The sequence below is a fragment of the Lactuca serriola genome, chromosome 1 (genome assembly GCF_051521515.1).
Source record: "Lactuca serriola cultivar US96UC23 chromosome 1, Lser_US96UC23_V15, whole genome shotgun sequence".
NCBI lineage: Eukaryota > Viridiplantae > Streptophyta > Magnoliopsida > Asterales > Asteraceae > Lactuca > Lactuca serriola.
This window is the reverse complement of record NC_136408.1, coordinates 98,963,610-98,979,603: the sequence shown is the minus strand read 5'-3', so window position 1 is coordinate 98,979,603 and position 15,994 is coordinate 98,963,610. Positions and strand designations below refer to the sequence as shown.

Genomic DNA, 15,994 nt, shown 5'->3' with positions numbered 1-15,994 from the left:
AAGAATTTTTTTACAAAATCATCTACAAAAATAGGGTATTTTCTGTTTTTCTTTGCAAAAATACGGTGGTGGGCCACATCACAAACAAAACCATTGGTGTATTTACATTTATAACCTTTCAAAATTTCATTTTGAAGCATTGTACCGTATATAATATTTCAATTTTCAATTTTTGTTATATATTGCAATGAGTCCATTATTCACAACTCATATGTGTTGAATGTAAATGAGTCGAAAATGTTTGATTATAGTGGAATCTAAATTTGTTATCATAATAATCTTGAATGATAATAGTTATTCAACTTTGATTGAAATATTTAAATGAAGTATTAGTATATAAAATTACACTATCATAAAACTTGTGTTCTGTTTTAAAAGTTCTATAAGATGGTAAAGAAGTTATCTTTTAAAATATTTTTATATATTTTGGTTTATAGAAGTTTTTATATAAAATCAACGTGTTAGCTATTTTATGATTTTGAAAAACGTTTCTCTTGCATTAAGAAGTTCTATTTTCAAATATATATTAGAAAAAACAATCAACAAACCGTATTCAGTTTTGAATTTGTTGTCGGTAATCTCCATGTGAGTATGTGTGTATTTTTGACTAAAATGTAAACATGTGTTACTTACTGATCAAGTTTAGCAAGTAACCATTGTTTTCTTTATTTTTTTTTCAGGACGTGTTCGGCACGGAGTGTATGAGAGCTTCTATCTTCTAACGTTTGACAAAACCCTACATTTTGAACACAAAGTCTCGTTTGACACTATAAACTTTTAGCATTTAGTTTAAACAAAACGCTACTCATTATCCGTCACAAACTACTTTTTCTGAACGCGGCATTAGAAAATATGTATAAATTTTTTGCACAAAAGCATTTACATTTCGTTGTTGTACACGTTCTTAAAATTCATATTAATAAAACAATTGGATCCATATTAGAATCCAATTGATCCATATTTCTTAAAGATGCACTTTATATATAACGTTCCATTTTTACAGCCAATTTTTTTTCATTTTATTTATTTAAAGTAAAACTTCCTAATTATAAAACCATTTTAAGAAAAACTAAATGTTCCCAACTAAAATTATTTAAAAAAAACATAAGAGTATTATAATGAACGTGAAATCCTCAATGTTGTTGATGAGTGTGTACAGTCCTGCCTTCGTCTTCCCATAGCAACCAATGATACCTGAAACAATAAACAACTGGATAAGCATAAAACTTAGTGATTTTCTCCCAAAATACCTCATACGATAAACATACAAGCATGAATAACGGCCCATAACCTCCTGGTTGGAATACACGGGCTCAATCAATCCTTGGACTGGAATGACAACACACAACGGGTCAAATCAGCCATGGGCTGGAATGCCCAGGGTTTGTTGGCCTACCGCCTCAACCCAACCGCTCGTTCCGAGCCTTCGTGTCTTTGGCTTACAGTCGGCCTGCACCGGGTACCTTAGCATACAGCAAAAGGCAGGACCGCCTCAACCCAATACTACTATATGTCGACATATAAACAATCAAGTATCAAGCAAACACATAATACAGGAAAACATCAATCATACAAATCACTACTTCCTACTAGTCCTCGCATCATACACTGTCCTACTACCAACTAAACTCTATGAAGTGCGTAACCATAAGTAACTAGAGGTGAGATAGCCACCCGAACAGATGATCCTACTCTAGAGCCACAACCAAATAAGGAACACGTAAGAAAGCCTAGATCAAGAGTTCTTAGGCTATCCTACATGACCACACACAGTCCCTAGGGCACTCCACTAGATGATAACCATCAAATATAGGTAGACATACAGATCTACATATCACTACCGCATAGCAATATCCTATATACTATGATACATATCTAACAAATCCCTATAGCATGACAACATACTAAATACCAACAATCCAAGGAACATATAACCGTATATACTCAGAGGTAAGGTAGACACCCGAATAGGAGATCCTACTCAGGAACCACAACCAAACAAGGAATAGGTAAAAGAGTCTAGATCAAGAGTCATCAGTCTATCCTACATGAATATATAAAGTCATTATGGAATCCTTCTACTAAAGATAACCAAAACTAATGGGCCGACATTGGTGCCTTCGACCCATGAGCATAGTGAGGTGAAACTCACCTGCATCGAAAGACTCTAAACACTGCGATGTAATCCCTTTTTCGGTACTGCTTGCTCTCGTGAATCCACTAACACCAGAGCCAAATAGAATCTCAATCAATAGCCCAAAATCCTCTAGTTATCCCAAAGTCAAACTTGGGCAAAAAGTTAACGGTCAATGAAAGTCAATAGACAGGCCCTCACAATGTGACCTTCTATGGCTTCACGTCGTGAGCCACTACAGGACAAAATAGTCGGGTCTCTCAATCCTCACGATGTGACATGCATCTCTTTCTTGTCGTGAGATCCGTCTGAGTGCCATTTTGATCCAAATCCTCTTAATTCGTTAAGCCACTAATCCATCTTTTCAATGAGACTTCCTAACATTTATATGATCATAAAAATCGATGCTTTAAGGTATTGTATGTCCAATAGAAGACTTGAGCTCAAACTAGGTCATTTATGAATAAAAATGGAGATAATTTCTCTAACAGGGACTTAAACATCCTCCAAACTTCAGATCCATGGCATATATGTACCAAGGGACACCTTGGACCCATAAAGTTGCCAACTTTATGGAGTCCCAACACGCTAACTCTTAAACCATGGCTAAACATGCATAAAACCTTAGATCTAGCAACAAGGAAACATAAAGTTTGGATCTTGGTTACTCATAATGGTCCAGAAGTGTAGCTAATGGTTGCAAATGTAACTTCCAAGCTCAAACTATGCTTCAATGGAGTTCTCTTCTTCTTTAAACCACCAAAACTCCACTAAAAGCTCAATAATCACAATAAGAGGATAGGATTAGGGTTTTTCAGAGTTTAGGGACAAATGGGGCTACTTAGGAGCCCTAAAATGAGGTTTATGGGATTTAAATACGAAGGAAGCCCTAAAAGATCATGGGTTTGGGCTGTAGTGCAGCTCACGTCATGAGCTTCTTACTGTTCACATTGTGAGCTCAACATAATTCAACTTCTTCATTTAATTACTCCTCACATCGTGACCCTTCTATGGTTAATGTAACTTCCCAAAATTTAAGGCCAAAAATTTCATTTTTAAATACATTATTATAAAACCAACAGTATAAGAAAACATCCATAATATCATGTCATGTCAAAACCCAAGTAGAAATAATCAAAACATGTTATCACAAAACAATATCAGAGTGTAATCCCAAAGATCTCGTGTGCGGAAAACCATAGTGTGATGCGCTGCGATCAAGCCGACTCCTTTCCTTCAAAAACGAAGTTCCTGAAACCAAAACTGAAAACTGTAAGCACAAAGCTTAGTGAGTTCCCCCATCATACCACGTACCATACAATCACATAGAATACATACTACCGGGCAATTCTGGGGTGCCCGACCTACCCGATACGGCCATTTTGGGGTGCCGACCTACCCGGTACGGCCATTCTGGGGTGCCGACCTACCCGTGTCAAGCCATTCTGGGGTGCTGACCTACCCGTCGGTCCTAACAACCGACGCTCGGGGACTATTCCACCCATACTGCTACTATCACATATTTCATAACATAAACATACTATCAAACATATATGGGGTGTCCGAACTACCCTTCGGTCCTAACAACCGAACTTGGGGACTATTCCCCTTCTACTACCACTATCACATATAACATATCATGCCAGCATATAAACATATCATCACATACGGTCAGACATATCTGGGGTGTCTGACCTACCCTTCAGTCCTAACAACCGAACTCTACTACTATCACATATAACATATCATGCCAACATATAACATATCAGGTAGTAGCAAACCTAGATGATATCACAAAGACAATCATCTAACATACAACTCCTACTGGTGGGCCGACATTGTGGCCGTAGACCCACCGCTACTGGAAGGTAACTCACCTCACACTGCTGAAGTCTCGTAGACACAATCCCACACTGCTGAAGTCCCGCAGGCTAAACCCCAGCTGCTGGATGACAGATTCCCGAACTGTCAACACCAAAACAACACCCAATTAATAATTGGTTCCTACTACATAACCATAAGTACAATATTTGGGTAATTACTACATTACCCCTAGCATGTCTTATTCAAGCCCAAGGTCCAATCCGTAGGCCCAAATTCAATTAGGAATCAAAGCCCAACACATGGCCTAATTTTCTAAATTGGGCCTAGGCCTATACATGGTCTCATTCTAAGGCCCAACAATATATAATCATTAAGGCCCAAACTATGGCCCATCTATGGCCCAATTTTCCAAATTGCGCCCATACCCCTTACATGGGCCTTTCCCTAGGATCATTAAATTATTCTAGTCCAATTGCTTGACTTTGGATGGCACATTAACAACCCAATCATCAAGGCCCAATAGAAGGCCCAAAAAGACACCAATGTGAAATTAGGGTTTCACAAAAAATGACGATTAGGCTTAATCATTCTTCTAAATAAGTCATATGGTGTGATTGGGCTTAATCACACAATTTCATTCCAATGGCCCAAAAGTGGGTCCCAATAAGTCCAAGCCCATAAATCCAATATTAGGGTTTTCTAAACCCTAATTAGGGTTTCCAACCCCATCTTAGCCCAATAGGCCCATTAGCTAAGTCCTTGGATCCATTAGGGTCCATTAAGCCCATAGACACATGATTGGGCTTTTATGTCCTTTAAGCCTCATTGGGGCCATTAAGGTTTCAAGGCCAATTAGGGTTTAGTCCCTAGACCAAACATCCCCAAACTACCAATCCCAACACATCTAAGCACACCGCCACCCGACACGGCGGCCGGTGGCGGCAGCCACCACCCTAGGGTGGTGGTTTCTAATTTCTTTCCATTATTTCGCTTTTGAGTTACAATTACAACAAAAATACCAAAACAACACACACACACACACACACACACACTAACTAAGCTAAACATACACACACAAACTACCTTGAAGTAGCCGGCAGTGGTGCATGGTGGTAGCCACCACCTTACGGTGGTGGTGATGCGTTTTCAGACCAAATAAACACCCACACACACAAACATTCTTGAAAACGGATCCTTCCATCGATCTAGCGGCGTACGGCGGCAACAGTAGGCGGCATATTGCGATGACAACCACTATGGCCGGCTACCATGGTGGTTCTCCATGACCCTACTCGACAGGACTTCCCCCACAGCGCACCCACGTCGCACACGAGCCTTGAACCAAACCATCACTCACCGGTGATAACAGGAAACGCCATGAGTTCCTCCACCCACAAGGTGGCAGGAGACAAGATGAATAGAAGAAGAAGAAGAACGATAGCAGCGATTTGGAGCAGTTACAACAGCTGTGGTGGTTGATTTGTAACCTCATCAACAATGGTGACACCGGAGGAAAGCGAGATTGAGACTTCATCGATCATTACACCCACCGGCGGTGACAATTGAGGTTGCTTGGCAGTTGGCTCGCGACTCCGACCATGGCTACGAGGCAGTCGATCGGTCTTTGGCATGCTTCAGGTTCGTCGGCACTCGTCAGGGGGAAACATCTCTGGTGGCACACCACTCGGTCGACGGGAGGTGTGGCGGTGCTGGCTAAGGGGTCATAAGGATGGCGGCTGGTGAAGAAATGATTAGGTTTAGGGTTTGAAGCGGGAGGGGTGACGGGTTATATACCCCGATCCCCCAAACTTACCTCCATAATGACAAGTTTGGCCCCTTCCTTCCCTTTTTCTTTCAATCTTAATCCAATATTTACCCTTTAGCCCTTGATCCCATAATTTCCTTTCACAATAAGTCTTGAAATTACCAACCAGCCCCTAAGCCCTCAAATCTTTTCAATTTAAGTCCATTAATTACCCAACGCACCCTAACTTCTGAATTCCTTCTCAAATTAAATCCAGAACTTACACTTTTAACCCCCAACTTCTAAAATTATGATAATTAGCCCTTTGAGACCATCCTTTGATATATAATTATTTATTTTAGGTCTACTAATCGTTCATTAATTAATTTATTTAACTTAATAAATAAACGGGTGTTACAGTTCACGTCGCGAGCCTTGGTTTTACCTAAAAGCAATGTATTTGACTCCCAGAATCCCTAAATCGGCCCAATCCGGAAACCGGGTGTTATAATTCTCCCTCACTTAAATTCGATTTCTTCCTCGAAATCACCTCTCACTCGTATTGTACAATTTACCCTTTGAGGGTCCTTCTGATCCGACTCCTCTAACATAGTTTGGGATCGCTTGAAAGCCAAGACCCGCATCAATAACATCCAAGACCCAAAACCAGACTCATAAATTAATTTTTAGTAGAGACTCCAGCAGTCTGAGGCACACTACTGCAACACCTTATTATGATCGGTTACCACCTGACACCTCTACATAACTTAAAAGAAATAGACTAACGAAAAGCAATTTCCCATAACTCCTCAATAGAAGAATTAACCTTTCAGTCAAGGACCTTCATGTCCTAAAATCGTGAACCACCATCAGGAAACTGATTCGCCCCATTGACACTCATGCTACCTAAGACTTCCAACCTAACTCGACCAAGGTCTCCCGACCATGCTTCGTTCATCAATACCCGAAATAGAAAGTTCATCCCACATCAAAGCTACCTACCTCATACACTGATGCATCAGTGAGAAATCCTTACAAAACCCAGCAGATAAGGCTAAACCATCCTTTATATCAATTATACTGATCGAAATCCATATATTTGATCAGTCCTGAATCTATTCGCCCAATTCCTGCTATACTAACCCCACATGAAAATGCACCAACATAAGGAATCTTAACGATTACATATACAACTAGACCACGCTCCTACTTGGTTCTGACAGCCCTGCTTAGCTATCTACTGATAATACTCAGGTTCACCCCTGATCTACTAATCGATAACAGCACTTGGGCTTACCCCCGATCCACTAGGCAACAACAACACTTCGGCCTACCCCCGATCTACTAACCAAAAACAACACTGTACTCAAAAAGACTTAATTGATCCTACTAGGTCTTCAGGTCGTGACTCAGACCTCTAAGCCCCAATTAAACAAGAACATACAAGGAATCCCTCATCACATCCCTCAAGCTGGGATCCTAACACCTTAGAGTCTAAAGCACAAACATACCCTACATATGATGCCACCACTAAAACTAATATGACTTGATGAGAAATCCAATAACTGATGATCATCTTAATGCAAAATTGAAAGATTTAGCAGTTACGTGGATGTCTTGAACTCAGAGAAATTCAACTGAGAACCAAAACTTGAGACAAGGTCTTCCTGCTACGAGGTTCTACTCTCCCCCACTTGAGATATGCTAGAGTCTGGCAACTTCACAATCCTTCGATACCCAGACTAACTTGAACTTTACCACTTGATCCTAACTACTGATATCCATATACATAGGAGAATCTTAACCCATACAACATTCATAAATTCCAATACACATACAACTGAGGAAAAGATTATTAATCCATTCATAACTAGAAATCAATTTAACTAAGCTAAATAAGATGATTCCATTTAACTGATCATCCATGATAACAACCGAAATTTGAAACACAAATAGAAATTACAGATGAATACCAATACCACCACAATTGCTGAATAGAAGATCAGCCAACCCAATTCTCAGCTCTCAATCATTGGGACTCCGGTCATCTCATGACAGTCGTCGGGTAACTACCAAGTGAAGGGTATATGATCCAACACCTCATCGAAAACGAGAAAAGGTTAATGAGCTTTGATGTGGCCTTCCTGGCTGCAACGTAAACAAACTCTCGCACTCCGCCTGCAATCTCTACCAAAATGGCCCTTCCTGCCACACCTGTGACATCCAAAAGATCTACACCTCCCCTATACTGATCCTAAACCCCGATCGATGGAATTGAACTGCTTCGTTATGGGCTGTGATAGAACCGGAGCCTAACATTGCTCCTTTGTCTGAGTCTCTATCTCAATCTCTTGTCTCCTAGCAGCATCATGATGCCTAGAGAGGGTATTGTATCGTTGGGTAGACACAAACTGCCAAACGTTCGTCTTGAGCATACTCAAATACTAATTCATCATCAAACACACACCCCATTTTGCGTCGACTTAAATGTCATCATCTTCAACGTGACGTTCTGGACTTCGGCCTCCTGTGCAGCCCACCCTAAACTGCCGATGCTGACACCATGGCCAGGGCCACAAGTGATGCTTTGTATCCAGAGGTTAGATGAACCTGGTCTAATGGATATACAATTGTCTTCGGTGGCAATTCGGGAGTTGAGAACAGTGACGCCTGTGGAGAATTCGATGTGTATGTTGTCGGTGTTGGGACTGTTTCCTGGAGCAGATATCGTGATTCCTTGAAGATTAATATTTTGGCACCCGTCCATCACGATGTGGAACTTTTAACTATTTATAGAGCTCAATCCACTAACCATAATGTCTCTTGAATTGTAGAACCCTAACGTCTACAATATGCACCCATTGATTAATAAATATTTAGTAGAAAGTCGAAACATAAACTAATAAACTCGGAAAAGCATTAAACTTACGGCTGCACTAGTTGGACAAGAACTAGAAGAGGCTTTGCAAGCCCAGAGATTGGTTCCCCGACCATCTAAAGTTCCACCAGAGATAGAAACTTTGGTGGCCTTTTCAAACTTAATCCGAACATCAATAGAGGATTTCTCATAGTCTGTCGGAGCAAGAAGGGTGCCATCAATACGGAAGTTGATTACTTTGTTACTACAACGTTCTCCCTAGAAATAAGTTGATCGGATGAAAAACTTGTTGGAGGGGACTGGTTTAGATGATGAACATGCATAAGCCCATGCAGATTGAAATGGTAGGGTTGAGTCTGTTTTTCCGTCGGCTATGGCTCCCAAATTCACGATATTTATGAGGCCTGGAACTGTTGCTGCTATCATTTTTGAACTGATAAGAGAGATAGCAGCGACGATAATGGCGGAAGTGATGATGATGTTGTAATCAACCTTGATAGCCATTGTCATAAAATTCTCGATAAGAATCGAGATGGTGCAAGGATCAGAAATGTTTTGAGTAGAATTTATAAGAGAATTTTGAATAAAATAAGGTAGTTGGCATAAATAATTATTTTATAAAATCATCTACAAATAAAGGGCATTTTCTAGTTTTGCAGGCATTTTCTATTTTTCTTTGCAAAAATAGGGTCATAGCAGGTGCCGAGTGGCCCACAAGATCACAAACCATCCATTAGTGTATTCACACTTCTAACCTTTCAAAAGTTCATCTTTTAACATTTTATTGTATATAATACATTCTATCTTCATTTTTTTAAATTTCAAATTTTGTTATATAGTGTAATGAATCCATGATTCATATACATATATGTTCAATGTAAATGATTCGGAAAATGTTTGATTATAAGGCAAAATTTTTGATAATACCAACGATCAAATGTATTTTTCTACTAACAAGCTTTATAACAAAATAAGGCTGGCTTACTAGCTTACGACTAGCTACAGAAACAATTAGATAACGTATGTAACATCATTTGGACATATCAATTAGTACAACAAAATATATTCAAATTTCGACATCTACTACTTAATTAACCAAATTAGTCTAGTATAATACCTCCACGATAGGAGACTAGTGGTTGAGATGTGGGGGTCCACAGATGAGGTCTTAAGTTCAAAACCTGAAATGCTCAAGATATTACTAGTGTTCCACGATTGATCTCTCACGTGGAAATTAGGACGGGCTAATCTGAACCACTCAATGGTACAGTTTATGTAACATCCCAAAATTCCAAGCTTAAAATTTTTCGAAATTAGAGTGTACTTCTACTAAAAGGGTTTCATTCATATCCATTAATAAATCATAAAATCATCTTTTCATGTCACATTAAGACATTCGTAGTAAAAATGCGGAAACTAACTCTTATTTTGGAAACTATAACGGAACATGGAATTGATAAACTAGATGTGATGCCCCTACAAGAATGTACAAATACCCCAATCATGCTAGTTCCATAGCGTCAAAACCAGAAGGACCTGCAACTAAAACATAAAGTAGAAACGGTAAGCATAAGGCTTAGTGAGTAATCACAACACTCATCCATTATTCATAACATAAGCATCTTCATGACATATACATATACATCAAGTAACAAACATATATTAGTTATATTCCAAACACATATTGTTAGTGCCAAACCTATACCAGTAGACTTATTCACCCGAAGGGCTGTCTCAAACATTGCCAACTAGGACTGATGACTTCCCCTGAAGGGTCTCTTATGATAATCCAAATTGGGCCAAATCACTTTCCTTCCTGGTCTGTAATGATTATCTAGATTGTAACTCTACTTAGATAATTTCTTGATAATACACTTAGAAACCTTCTTGTATTATCATGTTATACACACACCTTTTCATATATGATTATTTAAGAATTAATTTATTACTTTATATATTCTTAATCTCAAATACTTGTACTATTTGTTTGTTTTTAGTAAGTGTACATTCCACTTATACCACACCATATTATTCATTTGTATCACTTTTCTTTCACCTTCAAGATTAAACACCATTGTTTACATATAAAGGTTTATATGACTTTTGTCTGTTTGGAGCTCACAACTTTTCGCTTTATTACATATTTCCATCTTTTAACTTATTTATTTAACCATGTATCTACTTAGTTAAGTGTTAAGTACACTTTTACATACTTTCACACATAATACATAGTTATGGTATTTTGACTTTTAATAATATTGGTTTGGAAAGTAAAGTTATTAAGTTAAGCCCCTCTTATGTTATTTTTGCATATATTTATAACTTCTCATTACTAGATTGAGCTTATATCCAATAAATCAAACTCATCGTTTCATATAATTTTAATTGAGGAAATGACACAGATGCCATATGAACTTTCTAGGGTTGGCCCTTTTAATACCTAAACTATTTTTTTGGCTTTATGAGGGAACGAACTAGTATTTGCGGGTCGATGAAGTCTTTTTCTCATTTTTGAAAGGGTAAGTCGGGAATATTTTCACAACTTTCTTTACTAATATCACATAAGTTGCTGACTTTGTCGTTTATCGCTTGCCACCTCATGTATTAATGTTGTATACGTTTGCTAGTGTGTCCTTTATGCTTTTAAGATGAGAATTATCGAATAGAATTGTACCACTTACTTCTATTCGTGTTAACCTTTACTTATTTATTCTATTTAAACCACTAACGCGGTTGCTGTAATCATCGTTTTCGATTTGGACTTCCAAGGAACCTTCACCAAGCACCCCATACGATACATCGACGAGATTAATCAAAGGCTGGTGAACATCGATTTCTCAGCCATGGATAACGACGAGTGCTATGCATTCGGAAAAAGGTTCACTCGAGAAAAATGTGAGAAGCTCTATTGTTGTCTTCCTGATATTAATTTTCCGAAAGGATTGAGGTTAATTTGGAATGAGCTTGATTATGCCGCATTTATAGCAATTGCTTATGAATATGTTGAACTCACTATGTGTGTAGACCATTTTGGTAATACAAACATGAAATAATGGTTAGATGAAGAAAAATAGGAAGTTGTTGATAATATATAGGAAGAAGTGGTTGATGAAGCAGAGAAATTAAGTTGACCCAGTTGAGACATGTCGTGGGGATGAGGATGGAATACCTTATTTTTCAAAAAGGATACTGGGCTAAATTTCATATATATGACAATTTAGGTGAAGGTGAACCTATTGATGAATCCATGGATGACAATGAAGATGTTGATCCTGGCTTACCAAATATTTTTAATGAAAAGCTTCACTAGGAGGAGAAGCAACCTGTGTTAGGTATGAGGTTTGAGAATCCTAAAAATTGAAACATATTCTTTGTAACTATGTTGTTGCGAATGGCTATCAATTATTCTTTATGTAAAATGATAGTAGACAGTTATTAGCCAAATGTTATGAGGGAAAATGTACTTTTAGTGTTTGGGGTTCATGGATGTATGGCGATAAGTCTCTCCAGATCAGTTCTCTTATAAATTACCATAAACCTGCAAAGAATTTCAAATTAGGATCAATTATCACTTATAAATGGATAGGTACTGATTTTATTCTAGAATTGGTTAACAATGAAAGGATAACTATCAAATTGCTTAGAGATAAGGTGAAAAACACTTTTGGCATTGATGTGACTACGAGTCAGTTAAGGAAATTGAAGAAGTATGCTTTCACTCTAATTGAAGGCACAATTCTATAAAATTATTCCAAAATATGGTCATATGTTGAGGATATTAAAAGATCAAATCCTGGATCTACTATAAGATTTATATGGATGCAATGTCTAATGGTAGAATTACTTGAGCAAGATTTATATATGTTTTGTTGGAGTCAAAGATGGATGGAGAGGAGGATGTAGAAGGATCATTAACCTATATGGTTGTTTCTTGAAAAGTTTTTTTGCTAGGTAAGCTAGTTTGTGTTGTGGGTAGGGATGCTAACAATGGAATATTCCCACTTCCTTGGGCAGTTGTATATGTGGAAAACAATGACATTTTGTTTAGTTCTATTTTCTAATCAACACAAAGTATGGCTCTTTTGGTGAATGTATTACAATAAATATTGAAAATTCTAACTTCCTTACTCCTTATTACATATGTAGGGTTTGATTAAGGCAGGGAAAGATGTTTTACCAACAACAATACATAGGCAGTGTGGAACACACACACACATACATACATACATATATATATATATATATATATATATATATATATATATATATATATATATATGCCAATTTTAGAAAGAGGTTTAGTGCAGCCAAATTTGAAAATATGTTTTAGAGAGCTGGTAAGGTTAAAACCGAAGCATATTTCAATATAGCTATGAAAGAGATTCAATTGTTAAACCTTGTTGGCATTAGTTCATTTTATGGAGAAGGATCCTAATACATGATCTCTAGCTTTTTCCAGAGTCCACTATGCTTCTTGCGAATTTGTAGAGAATGGCTATTCGGAGAGCTTTAATAGTGTCATATTGATTGCTAGGAAGAAACCTGTTATCATCATGTGAGAGGATATTTGTATTTATGTCATGCAAAGTATGGTGAATATCCAAGTTAAGGGACAAGGATGGAATCGTTACTTACTTTGTGAAAAAAATCAGAGATAAGTTGAATAAGCGACAAACTGACTAGATGTATGTATAAATATATACTTATACATAACTTACCTATTTGACCTCTAATTATTTGCATTACATTATGTAGGTATTTTTCAGGTTGTATCTTATAGGGTGATGAATTTTAAAACAATGAAATGAATGAGGCTTATATTGTTGATGTGCCAAAAAAGGAATGCACTTGTTGGCTCTCACAACTTAATCGGTATGGTGTGTTCATTTAGTTACTACATTATCATTTTTCAATGTTAAACCCGATGCACCATATGTAGACCCATTGTACTTGGTAGCCTTCTTCCATAATACTTACAAAAACCCCATACATGGGATGAATCAAAGCAACATGTGGTCTGCTACATAGTACATACCCTATTTTCCTCCGTTTTTATGAAGAATTCCATGCAGGCTAGTCATGAAGACAAGAAAGGACGCTTCAGAAATGCCTAGAAAGCACAAAGTTTCAAAGGAAGAGAAAAAGGATTCTTGTGGCATATACAAACAGACAGAACACAATAAGAGAACTTGTACTCAAGTGGAAAGGCCACCCAGAATATATATGAGAAAGAAACACAAGGTTAGACAAAGACAAGAGTGAGGAAATATGTAACGCGGTAGAGAAGATGATGTTATGGTTGATGAAGGTGAGCAAGAAGTTGTGCATGCTAATGAAGATGAGGAAGCAGTCAGGGTTAACGAAGATGTTGGTCATACTATTAGTGTAAGTCAACCAAGCAAGAGAAAAAAATATGAGAGAATCCTTAAAAATGAAGCTTGCTAAAAGATTTGAAGGTGAAGGTAAAAGTGTTGACACAACATTGGGGTTGGATTAATTAATGTTTTAACAATGTTTGGGAACAGGGGTATTTATGGTATTTCACATATGTGAGCATTGTAAACAATGGGAATGATGTTTGTAAATTTAATTTATGTTATGCTAATGTTTATATATGATATTTTGGATTCCTATGTGAAACTAAAATTTGTTTGCGTAAGCAACATAGTACACTGTTTTAAGTGGATAAAAGCAAGGTTGTAGAACTCGTTACTCGTTACTCGGTACCTGTTCGGCCGACTACCAAATAGCGAGTACTCGGGGAGTACTCGGATTTGGAAATTTGTGTAGAAATATTTTTAGGGAAATTATATATGTCAAAATCATAAGATAAAATCATAAGTTGATTGAAATATATAACAAAATTGGATACATGTGAATACACAAAAAATGAAAAACACATAATGGTCTCACTTCGTGAATAATTACTGAAAATTTAAGATATATATATATATATATATATATATATATATATATATATATATATATATATATATATATGTAGTCATAATCACATGTGTGTGTGTTAAATAATAAATCATTAAGTATATTATACATATTAATCACCAAGTTGACCAAATTTCACAACACTACTCAGTTCGTAAGGGGCCGATCGAGGAGTACTCGGGATTATGTAACTCGCCTCGGCAAGGGGGAGTAGCGAGTACTCGGAGGAGTAACCGGCCAACTCAGCGAGTTTTACAACACTGGATAAAAGAGAAATTTAGGTAGTAAAGCATTAAGGAGTATTTTTGTCATTTTAAGAAATTTACCCTTTAGGGTAATTTTTCTCATTTTAGGAATTTAATCCTTAAGGGGTATTTTTGTAATTTTAGACAATTTACCATTTAGGGTTCTTTTTTCATTTTAGGAAGTTAAGCCTTAAGGGTTATTTTTGTCATTTTAGGCAGTTTACCCTTTAGGGGTATTTTAGTTATTTTAGTCAGTTTAGCTTTAAGGGGTGTTTTAGTCATTTTAGATAGTTTACCCTTTAGGGTGTTTTAGTCATTGTGGCCTTATAAGACCTTTGACCAATTTAGGCATTAGTTCCAATAACAGTTTGGAGCATTTTAGTCACTTATTGCTTATTAGCCATATTAGGGTATTAGACAGTTGAGTCATTTTCGCCATGTGGGGGTATTTTAGGCATTCTGTACATATTGGCCTTAGGTGGTCTGTCAATTAGGGAATTTGAGGCATTTTACTAGTTAAGGGTATTTTGGTATTATATTTATGAAAGTAAGCTACTATTAATGGACACAAATTAGACCAGTATCAGTTAACATGAATTGAGTATAAACATCATAGTACGTTGTTATTTTATAACATAATAGACAAAACAAATTGTAGTGGTCCCACGACAAAAACCTTTTTTAAGTTAAAGACAAAAGGAATTTACAGTGGACCCATTTTACCCATTGTGTGTTGGAATCGTCCTTTTTGTCTGTTTTCTTAAGTGAACACTTTTTGGTCCCTCTTTTTTAAGTTAAAAACCAGTTTAAATTTAGCATGTGGTCCCACGAAGAAGTTCCAAATATATGGGGGTGTTTGTATAAATAATGCACATACAAAGTTATAGCAAGAATGGTATAACTTAAAATTACTGATTTCATTTCATAGGTTTGTTTCTACATCTAAATAATAAATTACATATATTATAGGATATGCAAAATTAATCATTCCTACATCTTAATAGCAACGATTACTACCACAAACATCAACACAAACTGAGAACCAAAATAGTCAACTTTCACAACACCAAAATGAAAAACTAAAGAAAGAAATCATGTAATCTAAAGTTCTTCCATCAGTTGAAGAACTTGTAGCTTTCAACCCCACCCTAACCACAACCAGAAAACCCAAAAAAAACATTTTAGGTTCTTCACGCCCTTCTTGCTGACTTCCATCTTCACAT

The 15,994-nt window shown here is 37.0% G+C and overlaps 1 pseudogene; it reads right to left on the bottom strand.

Annotated features, from left to right (window-relative positions):
- Nucleotides 1-8,157: 8,157 nt before the first annotated feature.
- Nucleotides 8,158-9,084, bottom strand: LOC145059405 (polygalacturonase-like; annotated as a pseudogene).
- Nucleotides 9,085-15,994: the final 6,910 nt, after the last annotated feature.